This window comes from Mustelus asterias, chromosome 9 (assembly GCF_964213995.1).
Source record: "Mustelus asterias chromosome 9, sMusAst1.hap1.1, whole genome shotgun sequence".
In the NCBI taxonomy this organism is placed as follows: domain Eukaryota; kingdom Metazoa; phylum Chordata; class Chondrichthyes; order Carcharhiniformes; family Triakidae; genus Mustelus; species Mustelus asterias.
This window is the reverse complement of record NC_135809.1, coordinates 51,902,821-51,927,216: the sequence shown is the minus strand read 5'-3', so window position 1 is coordinate 51,927,216 and position 24,396 is coordinate 51,902,821. Positions and strand designations below refer to the sequence as shown.

General features: G+C 42.5%; 1 protein-coding gene across 2 annotated transcripts in view; it reads right to left on the bottom strand.

Annotated features, from left to right (window-relative positions):
• LOC144498688 (sortilin-like) overlaps positions 1-16,922 on the bottom strand; it is a 145,007-nt gene extending 128,085 nt beyond the window's left edge. Inside the window, exons 1-2 of one of the 2 annotated variants that reach the window (XM_078220187.1) lie at positions 16,777-16,922; positions 14,385-14,618 (exon numbers count right to left, since the gene is read on the bottom strand). The gene's annotated coding sequence lies outside the window, so the exon portion shown is untranslated. Of the gene's footprint in view, positions 1-14,384; positions 14,619-14,722; positions 14,761-16,776 lie in introns of those variants that run through there. The other variant, XM_078220189.1, reaches the window with a different exon arrangement.
• Positions 16,923-24,396: the final 7,474 nt, after the last annotated feature.

Below are 24,396 nucleotides of genomic sequence, written 5' to 3'. Positions count from 1 at the left end.
AGCGCAGAGTCGCTGAGCAGAAACTGATAGCCAAGTTCCGCACACATGAGGACAGCCTAAACTGGGATGTTGGATTTATGTCACATTATCAGTAACCCCCACAGCTTGCCTCCTGGACTTGCAGGCTGTCCTGTCTGGAGACAATACACATCTCTTTAACCTGTGCTTAATGCTCCCGATGTGGAGATGCCGGCGTTGGACTGGGGTAAACACAGTGGGAAGTTGGCAACACCAGGTTGGGGTCCAACAGGTTTATTTGGCAGCTTTTGGTTTATTTAGTGGCTTTTAGTTTATTTGGTGGCTTTTGCTACCAAATAAACCTGTTGGACTTTGACCTGGTGTTGTTAAACTTCTTACTTAATGCTCCCTCCACCCACATTGTCTGTATCTTTAAGATCTGGCTGGCTGTAGGGATTCGCATTCTAATCAGTATTCTGTAACTTGATTTTTGTGTCTCTGTGCCCTGTTTGAGAGCACTTTTCCACTCCATCTGACGAAGGAGCAGTGCTCCAAAAGCTAATGGTATTTGCTACCAAATAAACCTGTTGGACTTTAACCTGGTGTTGTTAAAACTCTTAGTGTGTTCACCCCAGTCCAACGCCGGCATCTCCACATCGAAAGAAAAGAGGCAGAGCTTGAAGAAAAGGGGACATATCCTCTCTCTGTCCGACCCCAAAATCCTAACCCTAACCATATTACAGAGGTGGAAATAGGCTGATAATTGTCTGTGTAAAGTCAGTGGAAATGTACGTTTATAGCGAGCTATAACAGGCACCTGAATTGACACTGCTATTTTACAATATTATCCATGGTCAGAATCACCCAATACAAAAATTAAATACTGCAGATGCTCAAAATCTGAAATAAAAACTGAAAATGTTGGAAATACTCAGCAGGTCAAGTATCACCAGTGGAGAGAGAATCAGAGTTAACCTTTCGGATCAATGACTTTTCAACAGTACTGGAAATAGTTACAAATGTAAGAGGTTTTAAGTAAGTGAAAGGTAAGAGGGTGGCGTAAGTAGCAAAGGGCAAGTCTGTATTGGGGAAGAAGAGATAAGAGATTAAATAGTAAAGAATGAGTACTATAAGAAACCAAAAGGAGTGGTAATCAGACAAGTAGAGGAAAGAGGAGGTGTGAATGGCAAAATGAACAGCTGCCATCTGAAAGCAACAAATGGAGAGAAACACAAGGTATTCAAACCAAAAGCAGCAAAGTAAAAGGAAACAACTGAATGTGGGGCAAACATAACAATCTGAAATTATTGAACTCAGTGTTGAAGACTGTAAAGTGCTTAATCAAAAGTAGGGGTGCACTTCCTCAAACTCCAATTTCCTCAAAACAGAATTACACCTCTTGCTGCTTGCAATCAGAAATGGGATAGAAGAATTTTTAACATATTGGGGTTGAGGTGATTTCCTTTGAAGCAAACAGTCTAATGAATTGTTGATAATTTACAGTCTACCAGAAACAACAGTGCTAACTTGTAACCCTTTCACAGCCTTTCATAAAATCTCAAAAGGAAGCTCAATGTGGGTGCTTTTCAAGTTCAGTGGGAGTTCAAAGTGGGCAGCAGCAAATCATCTGCCTGATATACACCTCACACAATTTTATTTCTTAATGATCTTACTAGAAATGAAAATCGGGTCACTGTATAATGGGCCACCAAACCGCTACTGCCCAATTGCACACCCACTGAAGATTAATTTTGCCCTAAATACTTTTAAAGTTAATACAACACTCGACACTCTTCAGACCAGGGAAGTAGGAAGGGCAGCCAGGAATAGGTATACAAGAGGTACAACATTTTGGCTGGGGTCTATTGCGTGGCCAGAATGGACATCTCATCTTCTCTCCTGTGTAAGAATTAGTGCAGAAAGGTGGTCCATACTGCTGAGGCTCATTTTTTCTCATTCTAACTGCTATGCTAAATTCATGTTTACAGTGGAGGAATGGACCTTCTTCCCACTAGCAACCTACTAAAGGAATAGATTAATGTATCTATAACACAAGTCTTAAATATATAAGATAGATAAAATATGTACAGATAGATGTATGCATAGATGCATTGATAATGCTACAAGAGGTATGGATGTGCTCTCTTATGAAAAGTGAAGGGGCTCTGGTCAAAGTACAATAGACTCGCAGCTAACTTTCACTCAGTGCAAATATCCGACCTCAAAATATTTATACATGAAAATGCAGGAAGGAATTGTTATACCAATGGCTTACACTGACCTGGACAGAATGAAAAGTCTGCTTTTGGAATAGAGGGAAATATGTTTTTCACATCCAAGACTGACCAGCTCCTCTAGAAATTTCCTTCCAAAAAATGTCAGCTGGTTTATTCTGCACATGTTGGTACCAGTCATTCTTTTGCTTTCTTTAGCCTTATGAAATGTAGTGGACAAATATTAACCACAAAATCAATGGTAATGTTTAATAGTGATTGGCTATTTAATAGGTGAGGTATTGGGGGGATGTTGCCACCTTGACAGTGTAGAATGGGAGTAAGGGTGCTGTCAGGGAAAGGTTTGAAACCTGCTCCATAATTGTTGACATATGTAGAATGCCAAATCCCTGTCAATCCAACATTAGGTTAGATCTTTAGTAGTCATTTAATGAATAGGTGAATAGGTGACAATAGATATTTACACATTTATTGGGAATATCAGATTCCTTATGGCAAAGTGTGAGTCACTATCTGTTTATGTCTTCTGGATATGAAGGAGAAGTTTGTACTTGATTGTGGCAGTCTAGAAGACACCAAGCTTTCATTTTATCAGCAGCAAGATGAATGACTTGCCATGCTCTTGGGGCTTTTGTCCATTTGCCAGCAGAAATGGAGCTTTAGCTTTGTGAAAATCCGTATGTACCAATTCAAAGAAAATCTAGGTCAGTGGTAAGTCTGAGCTCCATCCAACATATGAACTTCTCCTGATAGATGCTGATGAATCTATCAGGAGAATATGCTAGCATTTTTACCTGTGCCACTGACATGGGTGAAGGCAATGTTTTCACCCTTGTTCATTTGTTTGTCTGCAAACAATTTACCTCAAAAATGAATGGACAGATATGAATAAAACTGTTACATAGATAGGATATACCCCATTGAAAACGGATTCATTTTTGGTGACGATATGGATCTGGATTTTTTTAAAGAATCAATTAACATTAGGAATTAGATAAAATTGGCTTTTTAAAGAATATTTTGAATTGTTTTATTTAGAATGTTTTAGAATGTGGTGAATTGTCTTGGCTGCCGTGTAGAATTTGTCCCAGCTGTCAAAATGTGAGCAGAGTTTTCAGAGCAGCTTGTTGGTTGTGGAGTAGCCAGAAGCCTCCTCAGTGAGATGATAGCTTTAAATAAAACAATTTCATTTTTCAGCTTTGTAGTTACCTTGCATCAACCATACAGGACAAACCTCAAAGAAGAGCAGCATAAATGTAATAACATTGAGTTAACACAGTGTGGCAGAAGTATGCACTCTGCTGAGTGCCCTTTTCACTTGTCTGTCTTTGTTTCACCTGAACTTTAAGAACAGGTTATGTTGACATCACATACCACTCACTTACTAAGTTGTTGTTCTGTGCCAAGGCAGTGTGAAAGTATGATCTCTGAATTCTCTTAACAAAAACAGAAACTTTCATGTATAATATAATTTGTCCTGTATAGTCCTTACAGTGGAACAGTGTGCCACACAATGAAATTATAGCAGTTCTACATAAGTATAGATAAATAAGTGGTTATTGTAAACAACCAGCCCCAGTGAACTAATTTACGTGGCATTGCGGGCACAGTGCAAAGTGGCTGGCATTTTAAAACAACTGTTGGGAAGAAACCAAACCACACCTAAAACTGGACTTTTCCAAATTATTCCTAGCTTCTAGTCTGTGCACTGTACAATTCCAGGTTATGACCTCCCTTTCAATGTCAAACAATATACGAACTGAGATTGTTTGGTGCCATGCCCTAACCTGTTTACAGACAGCAGGTGCACTGCACAGGTGAACCTGTAAACAGCTGGTGAAGGAAACATTAGCTTACGCATAAAAAAGGGCATGTTCGTGTTTCCAGACAAACTGGGACCTCATGACAGGGAGTCCTTGCGGACGTTGCTGCCAGAACAAATGTCCTGGGACAAGTACCTATTTGCATATTTCATCTAGGTTTCATGTTGATGGGAATTTGATTAACCTGTGGAGGTTTGAAATTATAAGTCAAAACAACACAAGTATACACCCAAACTACTGTGGAAAATATAGCTGTGAGTTCTATCTTCATAAGACTTATATTATAAAAGGGCATTTTCTATTTTAATTAATTAGCAAACAAAAGTCATTGAGATATACAGGAGAAAAAAATGGGAGGTATTCAAAATTATGAAAGGGTGTTGATGGGGTAAATGATGAAAGATTATTTCTAGGTTAGGGAACCTGTTATAAGACTTGGATTAAAAAATACAATAAACAAATTGCATTCTTCAGCACTTCTCACAGCTTCAGAGCATTGCAAACAGCCAATTAAATCCTTTTGAAGTGTAATCACTGTTGTAATATTGAGAATATGGTAACCTTGCTGCCAGGGTATTTGCACCTCTGTATGGAGCAAATAAGTTTTGACGAAACGCATAACCTTGACTTAGTACATATTCACTGGGAATTAAGAGCTGTGAGTAATAGGAAAGCTTTATGAAATTTATAATTGTAGTTTTCTTGATTCAACAAGTGTGCACAGCAAAGATCCACAAACAGCTATGTGATAATGGTCAGATAATCTGCTTTTGGGATGTTGGTTCAAAGCTAAATATTGGCCTGGACACCTGTCCTTCTTTAAAAGCATCTTTTACATTCGCCTGAGAGAGTATTTTAACACCTTACCTGAAAAATGCATCTCCAACAGTGTAGCACTCCTTCAGGGTTAGAACTTTTCAAGAGGAATGTTATTAGAAAATGAAATGAATGCTTTACCGTAAGTGACCATTGAGGTGGATTGAATCACAGCATTTAAGAGGGCATCAGATACTTGAAGGAGGGGATTATTAAAGAGTAAGGAAAAAGCGTGGAAATGCGGCTTGTTGTTCCAATTAGGGACTGACAATAGTACAGACACAATAGCTGAATGACTTTGTTTTGTAGTGCTCGCCAGGCATCTGGCATTTAGGTTATTTGTAATGCGGTCAAATAAGTAACTGTCAATTTTCAATTTTATTAGAAAGCTAGCGATTGGTATGTTATTCAATTTTTTTCTACCCCGAATAGGTTCATTCAACCCGCCAGGGCTGTTTCTCTAACATACTTGTCAATCAGTCAGCTTTTTAAACCTAATATCAGCTTATCAGTGTTTTGCAGTAAAAATCATGTCTTCACTGACATTGTAGATTGCCAATATCAAACAGATCATGTGGGAGGTGCAACTGGAGCTCATCACACTAAACAGGTTGGAGGGCAAGGAATTGTCAGAATTCACTTCCCAAAGCATAGAAACCTGAGGCAGAAAAAATAGATGAGCTGTCCATCTCCATAAATTCCAGATACGGGATATTTATTTATTGCTAAATTTATTCACTAAAGAATTATATATACCGTACATCATGGTGTACACGTCAACCCAGCATATAATGCAACCACATTTTCTATGGCCACAAAAATCATGCTTTGCAAATACCTAGCATGTAAGTTGACCCCCCCTTTTCAACACAACATTCTATACTCGCGTTATAGCAGTCAGCCGCAATGTTTCACTCCACAAATAGATGTTTTACTTTTTAATATGTTACAATTGGATGCAAGGCATCAAACAGATGATACGGGCTGTGTTACAAAGATGTGTGGGAGTTTAAGAAACGTCTACCCAGAGCGGACCCCATGTGGCACATGACAAAGATGGCGATCACGCACACCCAAGCTGCTGGTTCACTCTTATACTCAGCATATAAGTTGTCCCCTGTTTTTGGAGGGATTTTTCAAGACTTTACAGGTCAGCTTATACATCAACGTCTATGGTAATAAACAAGATGCTAAAATGTGGCTTTCAAAAACTTAGCTTCCTCAAAAGTAACTTTTCAGACCTGCCCAACTATTGTTTTATGTGAAGGTTTATTTATAAAAGGGAAGGTCTCTCCCCTTTCTGTGGAGTTGCCACAGTTTGAAAATAAAGTAGATAGTAATAATGGAGTGATGATGAATTTACACACTTAAAATACATAAAGATGAATACTCACACTAATAAATTGACAAGAAGTCTGACAGTTACACTAAGCTCCAATGGACACCATATTGGGAGCCAAAGTCAAAATCTTCCAAGGGTGGGCCAAAACCCCAAGAATATATTGACTTGCTCTCAGCAAGAAGAAAGGTTAACCATGAAATATTGTTAAATGCATGGTTAACAAAAATGATTGAGTGCTGGGAATATTGGAGAAGTATGTGAAACAGAAATTGTGTAGGCTTTGGTGTTTTTCTTAACAGTTGCACAAATAATGTTGGGTTATTGTTAAGTATTAATGATTAAGGAACAGACTTCTTGACAGGTTAAAGGAATGGAGTCCTCAGAGTGAGTATTGTTAAGAGAGCATACAGAAACTAAGATCACGCATTTGCGCTGACAACAGGGCAACTCAGCCAATCTTTTGTCTGAAGAAGTGAGCAGGTTTCTATGCTTTGGGAAGTGACTTCTGACAATTCCTTGCCCTCCAACCTGTTTAGTGTGACGAACTCCAGTTGCACCTTCCACATGGTCTATTTGATATTGGCAATATATGTGAACATAAATTGTTCACATATATATTTGCTGAATATGTGAACAGGCTGGCTTATTCACATATTCAGCAAAACGCTTCTGTACGGAACTGCCACAGGTGGCATCAACTGCACGGCAGCAGAGCTAGGCGGCTGAGAGCAATAAATGCTGCTGATGGCAAAAGAGTGCTTATAATGCAAAGCCCAGAAAGGTGATGGTTAGAGTAGAGAATGGAGCTCTTTAACAGATTGGCATGGCGACACCATGTGGAAAATGTATAGACCGCAGTGTTAAAGCATGAGTATTTCCAAAATAATAAATGGGATGCAGCAGCAACAACTTATATTTATGTAGTTGTCTTTAATGTAATAAGATGTCCCAAGACACTTCACAGAGATGTTACAAAACAAAGTATGACATTAAGCCACTCAGGAGATATTAGGGAAGATAACCAAAAGCTTGGTCATAGAGGTTGGCTTGAAGGAATGTCTTAAAGAAGAGAAGAGATTTAGAGAGGGAGAGAGACTCAAGGAGGGAAATCCCGGAGAGTCCAGGCAGCTGAAGGCACAGTCACAAATAATGAAATGATTAAAATCAGGGATGCTCAAGAGGCCAGAAATAGCGGAGCACAGATATCTTAGAGGGTTGCAGGGCCGGAGGTCATTGCAGAGATAGGGAGAGGCAAGGCCAGGGAGGGATTTGAAACCAAGGATGACAATTTCAAAATTGAGGCATCGCATAACTGGGAGCCAGCCAGGACAGAGCTGACAGGTGAACAGGATTTGGTTAGAATGCAAACAGCAAAGCATTGAATGATCTTGAGTTTATAAATGACAGAATGTGAGAAGCCTCCCAGGAGAGCACTGGAATAATCAAGCCTGGTGGTGACAAAGGCTTGGACAAGGGTTTTAGCATCGGATCAAAGGAGTGGAGGTATAGTGAGGCAGAGTCAGGTGAAATAGAAGTCGTGGATGTGGATATGTGCTGGAAAACACATCTCACGTTGTGAACAGTCTGATTAAGCCTAAGACAATTGCCACCTAGATGGATGGATTCATTGGCGGAGACTGAAGAAAATGGCTTTGTCTTCCAAATATTTATTTCTAGTGAATTTCTGCACATTGAGCATTGAATGACAGATCAAAAATCTGACAATGCCGAGACAGTGGATGAGTCGAGAGAGATGATCATCAGGTAGAGCTAGGTGCTGTCAGCATATATATGCAAACTGGCTGTTGTGTTTACAAATTATGTCACCAAGCCGCAGTAGCATGTAGATGACAAATAGCAGGGGGCCTGAAGTAAAATCCATGGGAGACCAGAGGTTAAAGTGCAGGAGTGGGAAGAGAAATCATTGTAGGTAGCTCTCTGGCTGTGATTAGACAGATAAGAATGGAGCCAGGCAATCCCTCTCCGATGCCTCAATTTTGAAATTCCCATCCAGCCAGACGACAGTGGAAAGGTGTTGGACTGGGATGATGTGCTTAATCGTGTCAAAGGCACATATATGGCCAGATTTTAAAAGTAGTTCTCAACATTTGCTTCTAAAAATCAGAGGTATATTGAAACTTCAAGGTAATTTCACCATATGCCTCAGCAAAGCTCATTGGTGACTGGTTCTTATTAAATTGATGTAGTGAGCTTTTAATTAAAACTATTGAGAAGCTTCTGCTATTCGACTAACTTGTCAGGTGTGGAAGCACTATGCAAGGAATCAAAGTGCCTCAGCAAAATAAAGCAATTGCATTAATGGTGGTTGCATCAAAGAATTGTCCATGGATAACCTCAATAAAATGTTTGTGCTTAAGTTCAGTGTTTGCAGTTGTAACAGCAGTCAGAATTGGGACAATTAGATTCAGATTCCTTCTTTAACTTTCTCAAAGAATATTTGGTTTCTGAGTGGAATGACTAATCATCAACTGTATCTGGCTCCATCTTTTTATGATGTGGAGATGCCGGCGTTGGACTGGGGTAAACACAGTGAGAGTTTTAACAACACCAGGTTAAAGTCCAACAGGTTTATTTGGTAGCAAATGCCATTAGCTTTCGGAGTGCTGCTCCTTCGAAGGAGCAGCACTCCGAAAGCTAATGGCATTTGCTACCAAATAAACCTGTTGGACTTTAACCTGGTGTTGTTAAAACTCTCTCCATCTTTTTACCCAAACTGGCTGCATTTGATGTTTCTTTCACCACTTGTTCCTAACCATTGTCACAATGTGGTGAGGAGCAGCTGATCATTAGATTGATTGATTTCTTGGATGGAGAGGGTTGTCCTAGAAAGGGAGAGCGAGTTGAATCTATATTCTGTAGGGTTTAGAAGAATGGGAGATGATCTCGTTAAAATATCTAGGGCTACAAATTTGTCATGGCACATTTTTAAATGTGACTTGCCTGCGTTCATTGCCATTGAGGCAGGCAGCATACAAATTTGATACTGCCTCCTTGATCGTAGCATTTGAAAGGTCCAAGTGGGGCACTGTTAACCACCTAAACGCTCAGCAGGAACCATGGAGCATGTCCTTACCTGCCACAGTTCAAGCAGGCTGCTTCTCTTAAAGACAGTCTGCAGCTCTTAAAGGGGAGTTACACTCAGTGGAAGGGAGTTGCTGAATCCTGCAGGTAGGAGTTGCACAATTTGGGGAAAAAAATTAAATTAAAACAAAAAAGGTTCCTAGATACACTAATGGTTCTGATAGCCTTAGTTATGGAGGCAGACAGGAGGAGGTCCTGTTTCTGCAGGGGGGGGCATGACGGTCTCTGAAAGGAATGGGAGCAGGTGGCTCACTGTAGTAAAAGGGTTAATGTGGGCCTGGATACAGTACCATCGACACAGTGATGCAAGAGGCATGACCCGCACACAAGGTCAGTTGAGTATTGGACAGTGTACCAGCAAACATGGAGACAGTTCCTATCTTTTAGTTTGAAAGCAGGTAAGAAAATTCTACTAAATAGATTGATTATCCAATGACTGAATTGAAAAAGCCCAAAGAGCAGTCAGTGAGCATGGAGGAAAGATTCCGAATAGAGCTGAACACCGAGGTGAAGTTGTCAAACTTACACAAGAGTTCCACAGATAATTCTGAAACAAAGACTCGAGTAGCAGCTGAGCTGAATAAAAAGGTGCACAAGCTCGAAAAACAACTGGAAAAGTAGTACTCAAGAATTTGGGTAAAACTGTGAAACCAATAGGAATGAGGATTCCATTTTTGAAACGTAATTGTCCATAAATATTGCGATGATCCACATGATGATAGAAGAAGCCAGGGACCCGGGTCACTGTGTGGAGTTTGCACATTCTCCCCGTCTCTGCGTGGGTTTTCTCCGGGTGCTCCGGTTTCCTCCCATAATCCAAAGGTGTGCAGGTTAGGTTGATTGGCCATGCTAAATTGACCCTAGTATCAGGGGGGATTAGCAGGGTAAATATGTGGAGGTTACGTGGGAATAGGACTGGGTGGGATTGTGGTCAGTGCTAGCTCAATGGGCCGAATAGCCTCCTTCTGCACTGGAGGGATTCTATGAAGCAAAGAAAAGTGACAAGGAGTTGAACACAATGTTCATCCATCATGCAGGAAATGAGTTAGAGCGGCAACCACTGACCAGCTCACCAACCAAGAGTGGTTAAATACGAAAGAATGGAAGAAAAGGATGAAAAGATACCCAGATGCCCAGATCGAAGATAGAGGGTGGTGGTGGATGGAAAATTTTCGGACTGGAGGCAGCTTGCTAGCGGAGTGCCACAGGGATCAGTGCTTGGTCCTCTGCTCTTTGTGATTTTTATTAATGACTTAGAGGAGGGGGCTGAAGGGTGGATCAGTAAATTTGCTGATGACACCAAGATTGGTGGAGTAGTGGATGAGGTGGAGGGCTGTTGTAGGCTGCAAAGAGACATAGATAGGATGCAAAGCTGGGCTGAAAAATGGCAAATGGAGTTTAACCCTGATAAATGTGAGGTGATTCATTTTGGTAGGACTAATTTAAATGTGGATTACAGGGTCAAAGGTAGGGTTCTGAAGACTGTTGAGGAACAGAGAGATCTTGGGGTCCATATCCACAGATCTCTAAAGGTTGCCACTCAAATGGATAGAGCTGTGAAGAAAGCCTATAGTGTGTTAGCTTTTATTGACAGGGGGTTGGAGTTTAAGAGCCGTGGGGTTATGCTGCAACTGTACAGGACCTTGGTGAGACCACATTTGGAAGATTGTGTGCAGTTCTGGTCACCTCACTATAAGAAGGATGTGGAAGCGCTGGAAAGAGTGCAGAGGAGATTTACCAGGATGCTGCCTGGTTTGGAGGGTAGGTCTTATGAGGAAAGGTTGAGGGAGCTAGGGCTGTTCTCTCTGGAGCGGAGGAGGCTGAGGGGAGACTTAATAGAGGTTTATAAAATGATGAAGGGGATAGATAGAGTGAACGTTCAAAGACTATTTCCTCGGGTGGATGGAGCTATTACAAGGGGGCATAACTATAGGGCTCATGGTGGGAGATATAGGAAGGATATCAGAGGTAGGTTCTTTACGCAGAGAGTGGCTGGGGTGTGGAATGGACTGCCTGCAGTGATAGTGGAGTCAGACACTTTAGGAACATTTAAGCGGTTATTGGATAGGCACATGGAGCACACCAGGATGATAGGGAGTGGGATAGCTTGATCTTGGTTTCAGATAAAGCTCGGCACAACATCGTGGGCTGAAGGGCCTGTTCTGTGCTGTACTGTTCAATGTTCTATGTTCTATGACCATGCCACACAAGTCAAGGTTGATCTACAGTGAGTTCATTTAAAGAGATCTGAATTTTATGTCAATTTTTTTTATAGCCTGCTCCATCAAACTGATTTGTTTTTGAAATGTACTTGGTGAAAATTGATAACCAATATCAAAGATCAATTATTTGTTAAAATAAATAGAAAATTGAACGTTTTCACAGAAACCTCAGCATGAATCACGCGGTGATAAGTAAAGGAAGCAAATCATAGGAATGGATACACATACAACACTTGAAATAAATCACAGCGAAGACAGGTGAGCAATACTGTGAAGATAAGACAGCATTGGTTGTGTTCACTCGGCCATGTTTTAATACATTTTCAAACCCTGCACATTCCATAACTCCAGCAGAATCAGCCCATATGGGGAGATATTCTGTTGTGATTCCATGCAATTAAATAGCATTTTAGTGCTTTAAATGTTTCATAAGTATTACCAGTGACTGAAATATAATAAAAACTCAACACATCGTTTACACATTCCCCGGATCTGCATGCTTACCTGGATGTGAAATAAATAAGCACCATTGCAACCTATAATGGTCAAACCGACCGGTCAGTGTATACTTTCAGTTATGCTGTTCTGCACTTGATTCTATTGTTTATAATAAGAAGAGTCAGGTAGTTTACAAATGTTGTACACCAAATGTATGGAAAGGAATCTAATTTGACTTAATATATGAAGAAATGTCATTGTTTTCCTATACTTACTCACCACAACAAATTCACAATGAGTGTTCTCTCGAGTCACATTCTACAGAATAACGCTACTTGAGAAGGAAATAAATAAACCCTCCTCTTGTTTACTTCTTGGTTGACAGTAAGTTTTAAATAAAAGGAAGTCTCATATTTATATTTGCCCTATCATGTCTCTCATATACATCTCCACGCTATGACAACGGATGAATGAACACCGCTCGACAATCACCAGGCAAGACTGTTCTCTTCCTGTTGGGGAGCACTTCAGTGGTCACGGGCATTCGGCCTCTGATATTCGGGTAAGCATTCTCCAAGGCGGCCTTCACAACACACGACAGCGCAGAGTCGCTGAGCAGAGACTGATAGCCAAGTTCCACACACATGAGGACAGCCTCAACCGGGATCTTGGGTTCATGTCACACTATCTGTAACTCCTACAACTTGCCTGGACTTGCAAAGTCTCACTGGCTGTCCTGTCTGGAGACAATACACATCTCTTTAACCTGTGCTAATGCTCTCTCCACTCACATTGTCTGTACCTTTAAGACTTGATTAGCTGTAAAGACTCGCATTCCAATCATTATTCATTATTCTGTAAATTGAGTTTGTGTCTTTATATGCCCTGTTTGTGAACAGAACTCCCACTCACCTGACGAAGGGGCCGTGCTCCAAAAGCTAGTGGTGTTTGCTACCAAATAAACCTGTTGGACTTTAACCTGGTGTTGTTAGACTCCTTACTGTGTTTGAGCTTGTGAACAGAGCTGCCCCTGTCGCCTATGCTTCTTATGCAAATATTGGTTACTGCAGCCTGTTGACTCCTTCGCTGCTTGCAGCCTTGCCTGAAAAGATTTTAATCTCCAACTGCCGTTTTCACAACCTGTTTGAGCACAGTGAGACTTTCTAAACAGGTCAAGTTGTATCCGTGATGCAGACACACTTATGATATGACTTGATCTCCTAGATTTCAGATGGAGGAAAAAACATTCTACCAGACCACGGTTTAGGCTACAAACAATATCTTACATTTACATTACATCGTTTTCTCCTCTTTTTATTTTAAATATGGTTGTATTATTTATCTTATTTCAAATGTCATGTTTAACTGATCCATCTCTGATAAATATTATGCAAAATAATCATTTACTAATCCTGCCATTTTCACGACTGCTGCCTGTGATTTTGAGGATTGCTGAAAAAAGAAACTTTTTGTCAAAGCTTTTCATCTTGCACTTATCAGGACAATTCGCAAGAATTGGTTAGCTGAAATAAGTGACAGCCATTCACTGGTAAATTCCTCAGGGAAATGCCTTGACCAATCCAAGTCAAGTAGCTTGGTTTAAATTTTAAACAATGCTTGGCAGTTAACTATCAGTCATCATCAACCAGTGCATTCTCCATGGCAACACTTCTACCAATCAGAGTTCACTTGCTACCCAATCATCCCTCTCTTGCCATAAACTATTAAATAAAAACAGAAAATGTTGGATCAACTCAGTGGGTCTGGCAGCATCTTTGGAGAAAGAAAGAGTTCTTGTTACAAGACTATAACTCTTCTTCAGTGTATAAATTGTTCATGTTTAGTATTCTTGAGAATTGTCCTGATGAGTGCAAGACAGAAAACTTTGTCAAAAAGTCTCTTTTTTCAGCAATACTCAAGTTCTGTACTCCAAAATACAGCATGTGATTTTATTTTGTCCATCTCTTAGTGGCCCTCTTGCCATCATGACTGATATAGGAAGTAAAGGGTTACCTGAGTTCATAGTGTTAAAGTTGTTTTCTTCTCTGGATGTGTTATACAAAGGGACTCAAATTAATTATACAATTGTGATTAGACGAAGGGACACATCCCAATAAGTTGCTTTATAAATGAAGCTGCTGTAACTGTGATTTTGTTTTAGAGACTTCTGTTCGTTGAAGGCTCTCCCCTGCACGCTTATAATAAAGACTTTCTGACTTCAGTTTACTCTAGACTCCGAGTGGCTTTTGTCCCACGACAAGGACTTGTCGTTTATTATTTTTTTATTCACGTACCTGTAAAGGGAGAGAGAGACATAGAAACATGCAGAGGTTTAGTGAGGGAATTCCAAAGCTTGGGTCCAAGGTAGCAGAAGTCATGGGCCGCATCTCTAACAAGCGATGGAAAGCCATGGACCGCCAAAAATAGTTGAATTTTTTTGCACACTTACCTGAGTTGAAAATTGTGTTCCAACTCCCAATGGGAGCAGCAGCCTTTGGCCTTCAACAGGACGATCTCTGCAGGCTCCAGCACAGTGCAGGAGGACTCGAGCCACGTTAGAGGGGTGGCAGTGGCATTGTGGTATTGTTGCTGGATGAGTAATCCAGAGACCCAGGATAATGCTCTGGAGACCCAAGTTCAAATCCCACCACAGCAGATGATGAAATTTGAATTCAATAAAAATCTGGAATTAAAAGTCTAATGATGACCATGAAGCCATTGTTGATTGTCATAAAAACCCATCTGGTATACTAATGTACTTTAAGGAAGGAAATCTGCCATCCTTACCTGGTATGGCCTACATGTGACTCCATACTCACAGCAGTGTGGTTGACTCTTAAATGCCCTCAGGGATGGGCAATAAATGCTGACCCAGCTAGTAACGCCCACATTCCATGAACAAATAAAAAAAGAAACACTCCCTACCACAGCGCCGGACTGGGAACACCCATTAAGGTTTAGCTTTGAAACAGCAGTTTTAAAGTGAAGACAGAGAGATTAAAAGGATTTCCAACATCAAGGTATGTTGATGTTTTTTCGTATTTGCTTTTGCTACTTTTAAGCAGTTAATCCTATTGTTACTGGCTTATTTAAAGTGTCATTTTGAATTTTATGTTTATGATTGAAGATGAGTATTATTTAATTTGTATAAATGAACATAGGTTTTGTTATTTGTTTTAAAACTGTGAAACTACTATTTAAATCTACATTGTATTATTATGTAACTTTATGTACGGCATGCTTATATGTTTTAATTTGCGTACATTTTAACTTAGAATATGGAAACTGAACATGTAATTGGGAAGGAGAGGTCAGAACTTCATAGAATCCATACAGTGCAGAAGGAGGCCATTGGGCCCATTGAGTCTGCACCAACAACAGTCCCACCCAGGCTCTATCCCCATAACCCCACGTATTTACCCTGCTAGTCCACCTAACACTAAGGGGCAATTTAGCTTGACCAATCAACCTAGCCCTGCACATTTTTGGACTGTGGGAGGAAACTGGAGCACCTGGAGGAAACCCACGCAGACACAGGGAAAACGTGCAGACTCCACACAGACAGCCACCCAAGGTCAGAATTGAACCCAGTTCCCTGGTGCTGTGAGACAGCAGTGCCAATCACTGTGTCGCCCGACCTCTTGGACCATGATTTGGTTACCTTATTGCATGAGATTGAGCAAAGGGGAATTTTGGGCTATGGAAAATCTAAACCACCATGTGTTTATTATTAAAATTCTTCTGCCTTGTTTACTACATTTATAATTATCTCATTTAACTGTTGTGTTTTGATCTTTCAATAAAGCATTTGTATAATTTCATATTTAAATGTTTTGTGTGTTTCAATAAAGCATTAGTGGAATTTTATGAAGTTCAATTGAAAACATTTATTAACAAAAATAATGTTATAAATACAAAACTTTGATACCATGTTAACATTTACCTAAACATTTTACTTTAGCAGCTGCACTTTGATATTTCATTTAACTGCCTCATCTTTTCAAATTTCCTGTAGTAAAATATATTTTTCTCTTTAATACAACAATGATTTTTTAATTTAATACAATGGTTCTGTTGCCTCTGGAAACAAGGAGGTAAGGGATGGAGGGATGAGTGTGAGGAGGAATAAGGAGGGGAGAGGAAGGGGAGAGGAATGGAGAGAAGGGAGGGAGAGGTGACAAGGAGGGGTGAGTTTGGACATATTAATCATACATTTTATATGTAGCCTGATTCTTCTCTCGTGATCTCTGCGCCTATGTCGAAGCCTCAAAAGAACTTCAGTGATTTTAGAAAGCCAAGCTAAAAGTGTGATGTACCAGCAGTGGTGGAACATGACTCCAGATTTTCAATGGATTCTGCAATACCTATCAGAGAGATAGTTCACATCAGCTTACAGAAGACTTGCATATGTCATCTTAAGGAATACACTTTCCTAAAGCATTTGAAATAGCCAAGTTGCATACTTCCCACTGTATTTCACTCTCTATCTTAAGAGGCTTCTAAGGATCAATATTGAATCAGGAAGACACATAAAATTGGGATAAACAACACCGCTTAAAATACATAGCAAGATCCAAATGGACTTTAGCTGAAACTTATTACAGACACTGCAAACCCACTTTGTTATATATGAACATACTTTTTACTGGAATTAACAGTCTGTCATGACAAAGTTGTAAAAACAAATTAAAAAATCTTTCTTTCACTTTCTGTGCATTATGTATATTTTAAACGTCTTTTAAACACATTTACTAAAAATAAACACCAAAAGAATATCTGCTGCCTCTGTTCGCTGCAGCTAAAGCAGAAAAATTTGCAAATAAATAGGTGTAAATACTCACCGATCATCAGGACAAGTAAGTGAAGTTAGGGACAGACTTCAATGCAGCACCACAATACTGACAGCTTTAAAAAGCAGAAGTGGAGGTTTAAACATGGGTGCACTTTCAGAGCACATGTCAGTGCATCTGGATTTCCGTATTGTCCCAATACGCATGTGTGGTGCACAATCCCTGTAAGTTGGGATTCGGGCCGAAAGTTATGGGCCATGATCACTAATGGAAGAGCTATGAAAATAAAAATGAAATGTCTGTCAAAAGTAACAACTACCAATAAGAAACCATGCAGCAGAGCTTGTACTAGTTTAATAAAACCATTAACTTCTGCTCCCTCTTCAGGCAGATGTTTCAACTGATAAAAGCAAATGTGGATCAGTGCCAATTTTTTACTATGTGACAATTTGCAATGGCCTTTTGAGCTCCATTTCTACAAGTTGCATTGCATCGATTTAAAAGGACCTGATGAGCTGAGAGCACAATGACTGGGATATATCTCTCCAATCTGTTAAATGTAGAAATTGAAGTTTTTCTTTGTCGAATCACTTTATCTAATAAAAACAGTTCACAAAAATACGGGGTATGCTCATTTACACGTGTTACACTCCAACACAGCAAGTAGTCTCTGATCAGTGTTTTCCGTTCGTTTTGCAATTAAAATCTATTTTGTAATAGGCCTGAGCTCTCAAAATCCCTGCTTGTTCTGGCAGGAATCCATCGAATTTGAGCCAAGCATGGGAGTGTTTGGGTTGGCCTTCTGGAGGTAAAACTTCCAGTTGTCTCAATTTAAGAGGATTTCTATAACAGCGCTGGACACCTCCTGCATTTGGAAGTCCCACTTTGCCGACTCTCCGAGTGTGGTTGGCAGAGATCAACCCAGGTGGACCAATGGAATGGTAGAAATGGAATACACCTGAGAGTCCATAACAAAAATGAGGCCTTGAACCCTCCCTAAAGCACAGCAAGGTGTCACCTAGAACTTGTTTCAGAGGGGATATGCTCAGATTGAACAGTCCGATGTGTCTAACAGTTTGTGCCTCTAAGAAGCTGCGATGGCTGAGTGGTTAAGGCATTGGACTTGAAATCCAAAGGGGTTTTCTCGTGCAAGTTCATGTTCAAGGGGAAACGTTCAGTTACCACTGACTCAAGGATGAATCGTAATTCCCAGTGGGTTTTTCTCTGGGTGGCACAGTAGCACAGTGGTTAGCACTGCTGCCTCACAGTGCAGGGACCCAGGTTCGATTCCAGCCTTAGTTCACTGTCTGTGTGGAGTTTGCACATTCTCCCGTGTCTGCATGGGTTTCCTCCGGGTGCTCCGGTTTCCTCCCACAGTCCAAAGATGTGCAGGTTAGGTTGATTGGCCATGATAAATTGCCTCTTAGTATCAGGAGGACTAGGAGGTTAAATATGTGGGCTTACGGGATAGGACCTGGGTAGGATTGTTGTCGGTGGAGGCTTGATGGGCCAAATGGCCTCCTTCTGTAGATTCTGTGATTAATTTACAAGTGGCTCAGTTCCCACCACTGCCATGTGCAATAAGGTGAATCCATGAACAGAATCAAAAATGTACACTGTTGTTCAGAGATCAGCCAGGATAATATTCACTCCCCATCCCACACCCTCCCCCCAGCACATTTTTGGGGCTAATGCTTTTAAAGTGCCATTGTGCATCCAAACAATGCTGTGTACCGTTTCCAGCAGTGTAAAACAGGTTAGTAGTTATCAAGTTTAAAGGGAACACCACATTTCAGATATAGGAAGATAGGAATGGGAGTTAGATATTCAACCCCATGGCTGATCTTTCTCTCAAATCCGTTTACCTGCCTTGTTACCTTTACCTAATACAAATCTGTAAATCTCAATCTTGGAAAGTGAACTGACTCAGCATTCACAGCTCTTTGGGGCAGACGGGGTTTCAGGTTTCTACTACCATTTGTGTTAAAAAGTGCTTCCTGATTTCACTCGTAAAGGCCAAGTTCTAATTTTAAGATTATGCCCCCATTTTCTGGGTGCTCACACCATAGCGAAATAGGGAAATCATTTCCCCATATCTATTCCCTCAAATCCTTTTATTCAAGTACATGGCAGGCATTAAAGAAAGAAAATAAAAACGTTGGAAAAGTAAAAGCTTACACATTCATACATCCAGATGGCTATGATAAGCTGCTCTCTCAGTACAGCACCACTGGGTGGCTCCAGTTAGCTATTACAACCAAAGAAATATATTTATCGCCTCCACCTTGAACTTAACTCCAAGTTCCCCAAGGACAGGTTAAAATATCATCACACAACTTGCAATCTTCTTTTAAAACTTCTTTTAGCAAGGAATGAGCTGAAAAGGGGGCTTAGGAGAGCTAGGAGGGGACATGAGAAGTCCTTGGCGGGTTGGATCAAGGAAAACCCCAAAGCTTTTTACTCTTATGTGAGGAATAAAAGAATGACCAGGGTGAGGTTAGGGCCGGTCAAGGACAGTAGTGGGAACTTGTGTATGGAGTCAGTAGAGATAGGCGAGGTGATGAATGAATACTTTTCTTCAGTGTTCACCAAGGAGAGGGGCCATGTTTTTGAGGAAGAGAAGGTGTTACAGGCTAATAGGCTGGAGGAAATAGATGTTCGGAGGGAGGATGTACTGGCAGTTTTGAATAAACTGAAGGTCGATAAGTCCCCTGGGCCTGATGAAATACATCCTAGGATTCTTTGGGAGGCAAGGGATGAGATTGCAGAGCCTTTGGCTTTGATCTTTGGGTCCTCGCTGTCCACGGGGATGGTGGCAGAGGACTGGAGAATGGCGAATGTTGTTCCTCTGTTTAAGAAAGGGAATAGAAATGACCCTGGTAATTATAGACCGGTTAGTCTTACTTCGGTGGTTGGTAAATTGATGGAAAAGGTCCTTAGGGATGGGATTTACGACCATTTAGAAAGATGCGGATTAATCCGGGATAGTCAGCACGGATTCGTGAAGGGCAAGTCGTGCCTCACAAATTTGATTGAATTTTTTGAGGAGGTAACTAAGTGTGTTGATGAAGGTAGGGCAGTTGATGTCATATACATGGATTTTAGTAAGGCGTTTGATAAGGTCCCCCATGGTCGGCTTATGATGAAAGTGAGGAGGTGTGGGATAGAGGGAAAGTTGGCAGATTGGATAGGTAACTGGCTGTCTGATCGAAGACAGAGGGTGGTGGTGGATGGAAAATTTTCGGACTGGAGGCAGGTTGCTAGCGGAGTGCCACAGGGATCAGTGCTTGGTCCTCTGCTCTTTGTGATTTTTATAAATGACTTAGAGGAGGGGGCTGAAGGGTGGATCAGTAAATTTGCTGATGACACCCAGATTGGTGGAGTAGTGGATGAGGTGGAGGGCTGTTGTAGGCTGCAAAGAGACATAGATAGGATGCAAAGCTGGGCTGAAAAATGGCAAATGGAGTTTAACCCTGATAAATGTGAGGTGATTCATTTTGGTAGGACTAATTTAAATGTGGATTACAGGGTCAAAGGTAGGGTTCTGAAGACTGTGGAGGAACAGAGAGATCTTGGGGTCCATATCCAGAGATCTCTAAAGGTTGCCACTCAAGTGGATAGAGCTGTGAAGAAGGCCTATAGTGTGTCAGCTTTTATTAACAGGGGTTGGAGTTTAAGAGCCGTGGGGTTATGCTGCAACTGTACAGGACCTTGGTGAGACCACATTTGGAAGATTGTGTGCAGTTCTGGTCACCTCACTATAAGAAGGATGTGGAAGCGCTGGAAAGAGTGCAGAGGAGATTTACCAGGATGCTGCCTGGTTTGGAGGGTAGGTCTTATGAGGAAAGGTTGAGGGAGCTAGGGCTGTTCTCTCTGGAGCGGAGGAGGCTGAGGGGAGACTTAATAGAGGTTTATAAAATGATGAAGGGAATAGATAGAGTGAACGTTCAAAAACTATTTCCTCGGGTGGATGGAGCTATTACAAGGGGGCATAACCATAGGGTTCGTGGTGGGAGATATAGGAAGGATATCAGAGGTAGGTTCTTTACGCAGAGAGTGGTTGGGGTGTGGAATGGACTGCCTGCAGTGATAGTGGAGTCAGACACTTTAGGAACATTTAAGCGGTTATTGGATAGGCACATGGAGCACACCAGGATGATAGGGAGTGGGATAGCTTGATCTTGGTTTCAGATAAAGCTCGGCACAACCTCGTGGGCCGAAGGGCCTGTTCTGTGCTGTACTGTTCTATGCCTATGTCTATGTCTAAAACAGTGTAGCGCAGCGTAGCAGCGCACCGGGTTGGGAGACATCAGCAGAGGTCAGCGATCGGGGGATGGGGGATCGGAGGGTCAGCGATACAGGGTCATGGGGCTGGCCAGCGATCGGGAAGCCGGCAGTGTGGGGCTACTGTGCATGCACCGATCTCCGCTCTGACAGATCGGCCCATGTGCAGTGGCCCGCTCAGTGCTATGCTGCTGGCCTGTCCAGCTGGAATAGGCCTCGCCCACTGAATTTCAGCATGAATCTCCCTGAGGCACTCTGTGATCACAGTAAGAATCTCACAACACCAGGTTAAAGTCCAACAGGTTTATTTGGTAGGACAAGCTTTTGGAGTGTCACTCCTTCTTCAGGTGAGTGAGGATGTGAGTGTGGGAGATCCATTATGAAAATCCCGCTGAAAAAAATAGCAGGATTCCAGTTTTTATGCGAATTCAACCTCCCACACCCACCCCTTCCAAACTATCACCCTTTCCAAATCCGCCAACTTTCCCCCACCCCCAAATCAATCTCTCTGTCTATCCGACCAATCTCTCTCCCCTGCCACCACCACCACCCCACCACCCATTTGAGAACCTCGAGGTGGCTGCTTTAATTAGTCTCAATGAAGTTTTTCCTGAGCCAGTCACGTACGGGCAGCTCGCCCTGCCGGCCCAAATCCCATCTTTGCAGAAAGGCCCAGAGGCAGGATAGAGTGGGGGAAGTGGCATTCCAGATGGCGGGCTATTTTCCAGCCCCATCCACCTCCTATCCGGCTCTGAAGGAGGCTAAAAATCCAGCTACAATCTCCCAACATGCCAAAGTAATCCTGTTCACCTCCATGATTGATTCATACAACATCAGCCTGTAAATCCATCCAAATGGGCTTCATTCACATTAGGAATGGACATTCTTCCACCACACCAAGAATAAATACGCAAAACTGGTAAGAGAGCACCTGGACCAGGCCCTCACCCCTCCCTCCCATATACAAAATACTGAGCAGAAAACAAAAGCTGCTGCATCAATCACACTGACACTGTTATATCTGAATGCACATGGACATTGTTGCTGTTCGAAGTATGCCTTAATTATTATTGCTGATCTGTTATTACCGCTGTGGGTGTGTTGTTCATGATCTGGATTGACAGATAATGCTGGAGGCCAGACTGTTGGTAACCTTTATCTGTTAATGAACATTATACTAACGATGCACAGTACAGGCTTATCACAAGGCTCAACATCGAACTATCTCTCTCCATGCTCTGTTGTCATGTGATCTTATATCACCTACATACCATATGTCTACAAACTGTGTTTAATATTAACCCTTTATACGACAACTGGTTGGTGTCATTCCCAATACTCATCTCTTGAAGTTGTTGAAGTTGGCAGCTCGTTGTGAATGGTTCCATTTCTGCCCATGTGGTAGCAGCAGAACATTGTTTTCAGTTGGCTATAGTTGTTCCAGTTTGAGACAGCGTGGCCACACATTACAGCAGGAACAGGACAGGATAGAGCAAGGGTTGTAAATAGATATGTTTGATTACCCATTAAAATGAACAGGTCAGTTAAAGCAGTTGAGCACCAGAAGCAATTCACCTCCTAGAGAGGATAGACAGGAACCATGTTAAAATCTGATGGCATGAATCCTGAAGGATATCGGGGATGGCCCTCAGAGGGCAAGGGTTGTGATACTCTTGGGGGGGCGGGCAGGAGGGAGGTGCTTGGGGGTCAGGGGCTGGAAGCATGCAGGGTGTGCTTCCAGCCCCTGAATAGGAATAGTTGGGTCGGCATTCTTACTGTTGTTGGTCTGATGGTGAATCTGGGGCAGAACGGACCAGGGCATTTTAGTGTCATACCACTAAGTCGATCCCTGAGCTGTACAGAGACACTGGGTGGAATTTTACAAGATTTTTTTCTAAGTGTCTGGCTTGCGTGAAAACAGGAGAGTTCCTGATCTGATTTTTGGGCGAGTTTTCACACCGGATCTTATGCACTCAGTCACTGAAAAAGTTGACGAGACCATTTCTAGCCACTAGAGGCAGTGGACGGAACTTACTTCACCAGACAGCCAGCAGCTCAGATCGGAGCCACAAACTGCGCATGTGCAGAAAAAGCTAAAAAAAATAAGCATCTCTCCTTACAGAACACCTCGGGCCAGATACAGCTTCCCCCTCCCCCCATGGACATCGGGGACCCCCCCAACCCCCTTGCACATAGGCCCCTCATCACCCCCAGCCCCAATTGCTGTTTGACACGACCCTCTCTTGCCCCTGCCTCCAATTATCACAGATTCACAAATCCGCATCCCCCCCCCCCCGGCCCCATCTGCACACCTGTAAGTGCTGACTTGTCTTCCCCTCCATGGTAACAAAGCAAACTGCATTAAACTCACTGGAATGCTCTAATGGGCGCGTGACTCACCCAAACTTCCTGCAGTTGATCTGCCCTAACAAGGGAGAGCTCCATAAAACCCCAAGGATGGACAGACAGGCAGGCAGTGCAGGAAGAAATGGCCTCCAGGAAGACAGCCTGCATTTTTCAGATGCGGACTTGGCCAGGTTGCTGGAGGCAGTGGAGGCAAGGCGGGAAACCCTCTTCCCCCCCACAGCAGGACACCGTCCCAGGGGAAGGGATGGAAATGCAGACTGGGAGGTGGTGGCGGCATGTGTGAGTGCCAGGGCACTGGCCAGGAGAACCGGGAAGCAGTGCCAAAAGAAACTGAATGACCTAATCCGGGCAGCAAGGGTGAGTGTTTTACCTTATCTAGCATCTTCCCCCTAAATGACCCCCAGATCCTCCCACCTCCAGCACCCTGCATGCTTCCAGCCCCTGACCCCCAGCACCTCCCTCCTGCCCGCCCCCCCAAGAGTATCACAACCCTTGCCCTCTGAGGGCCATCCCCGATATCCTTCAGGATTCATGCCATCAGATTTTAACATGGTTCCTTCTGTCCCCACAGGAGAAGAATGCCCATATCTCTGGGAGAGGGCGAAGGCAGTGAGTGGTGTGCCCGAGATCCAGGTCCTCACCCCCTTTGAGGAGCAGGAGCTTGCGGGATAGGAGGGCATGTGGACCATTAGTGACAGCATGGTTGGGCTGGAGCATAGCAAGTGAGCTTGTTGGAGAAATCTCAAATAAGTTGCATGCAGCCCAGATTCCTCTCCGTCCTTGCATTTAACCTTGTGTCCTGTGTTGCAGGAAGGGACCCCAACGCACCCGGGCCATCTGGCATTGCGGCCCCCACTGCTGCTCCCGCCCATCCTGCCCCGACAGCTTGGAAGCTGATGAAGGGACCTTCGAGGCAGGCACCAGTTTTGCGTCAGATTCCACCTTGCAATTCACCATCATAGAGACTCTCACATCGATGGGTCAAGTTGGTGGCGAGGCATCTGGGTCACTCTCTGGTGC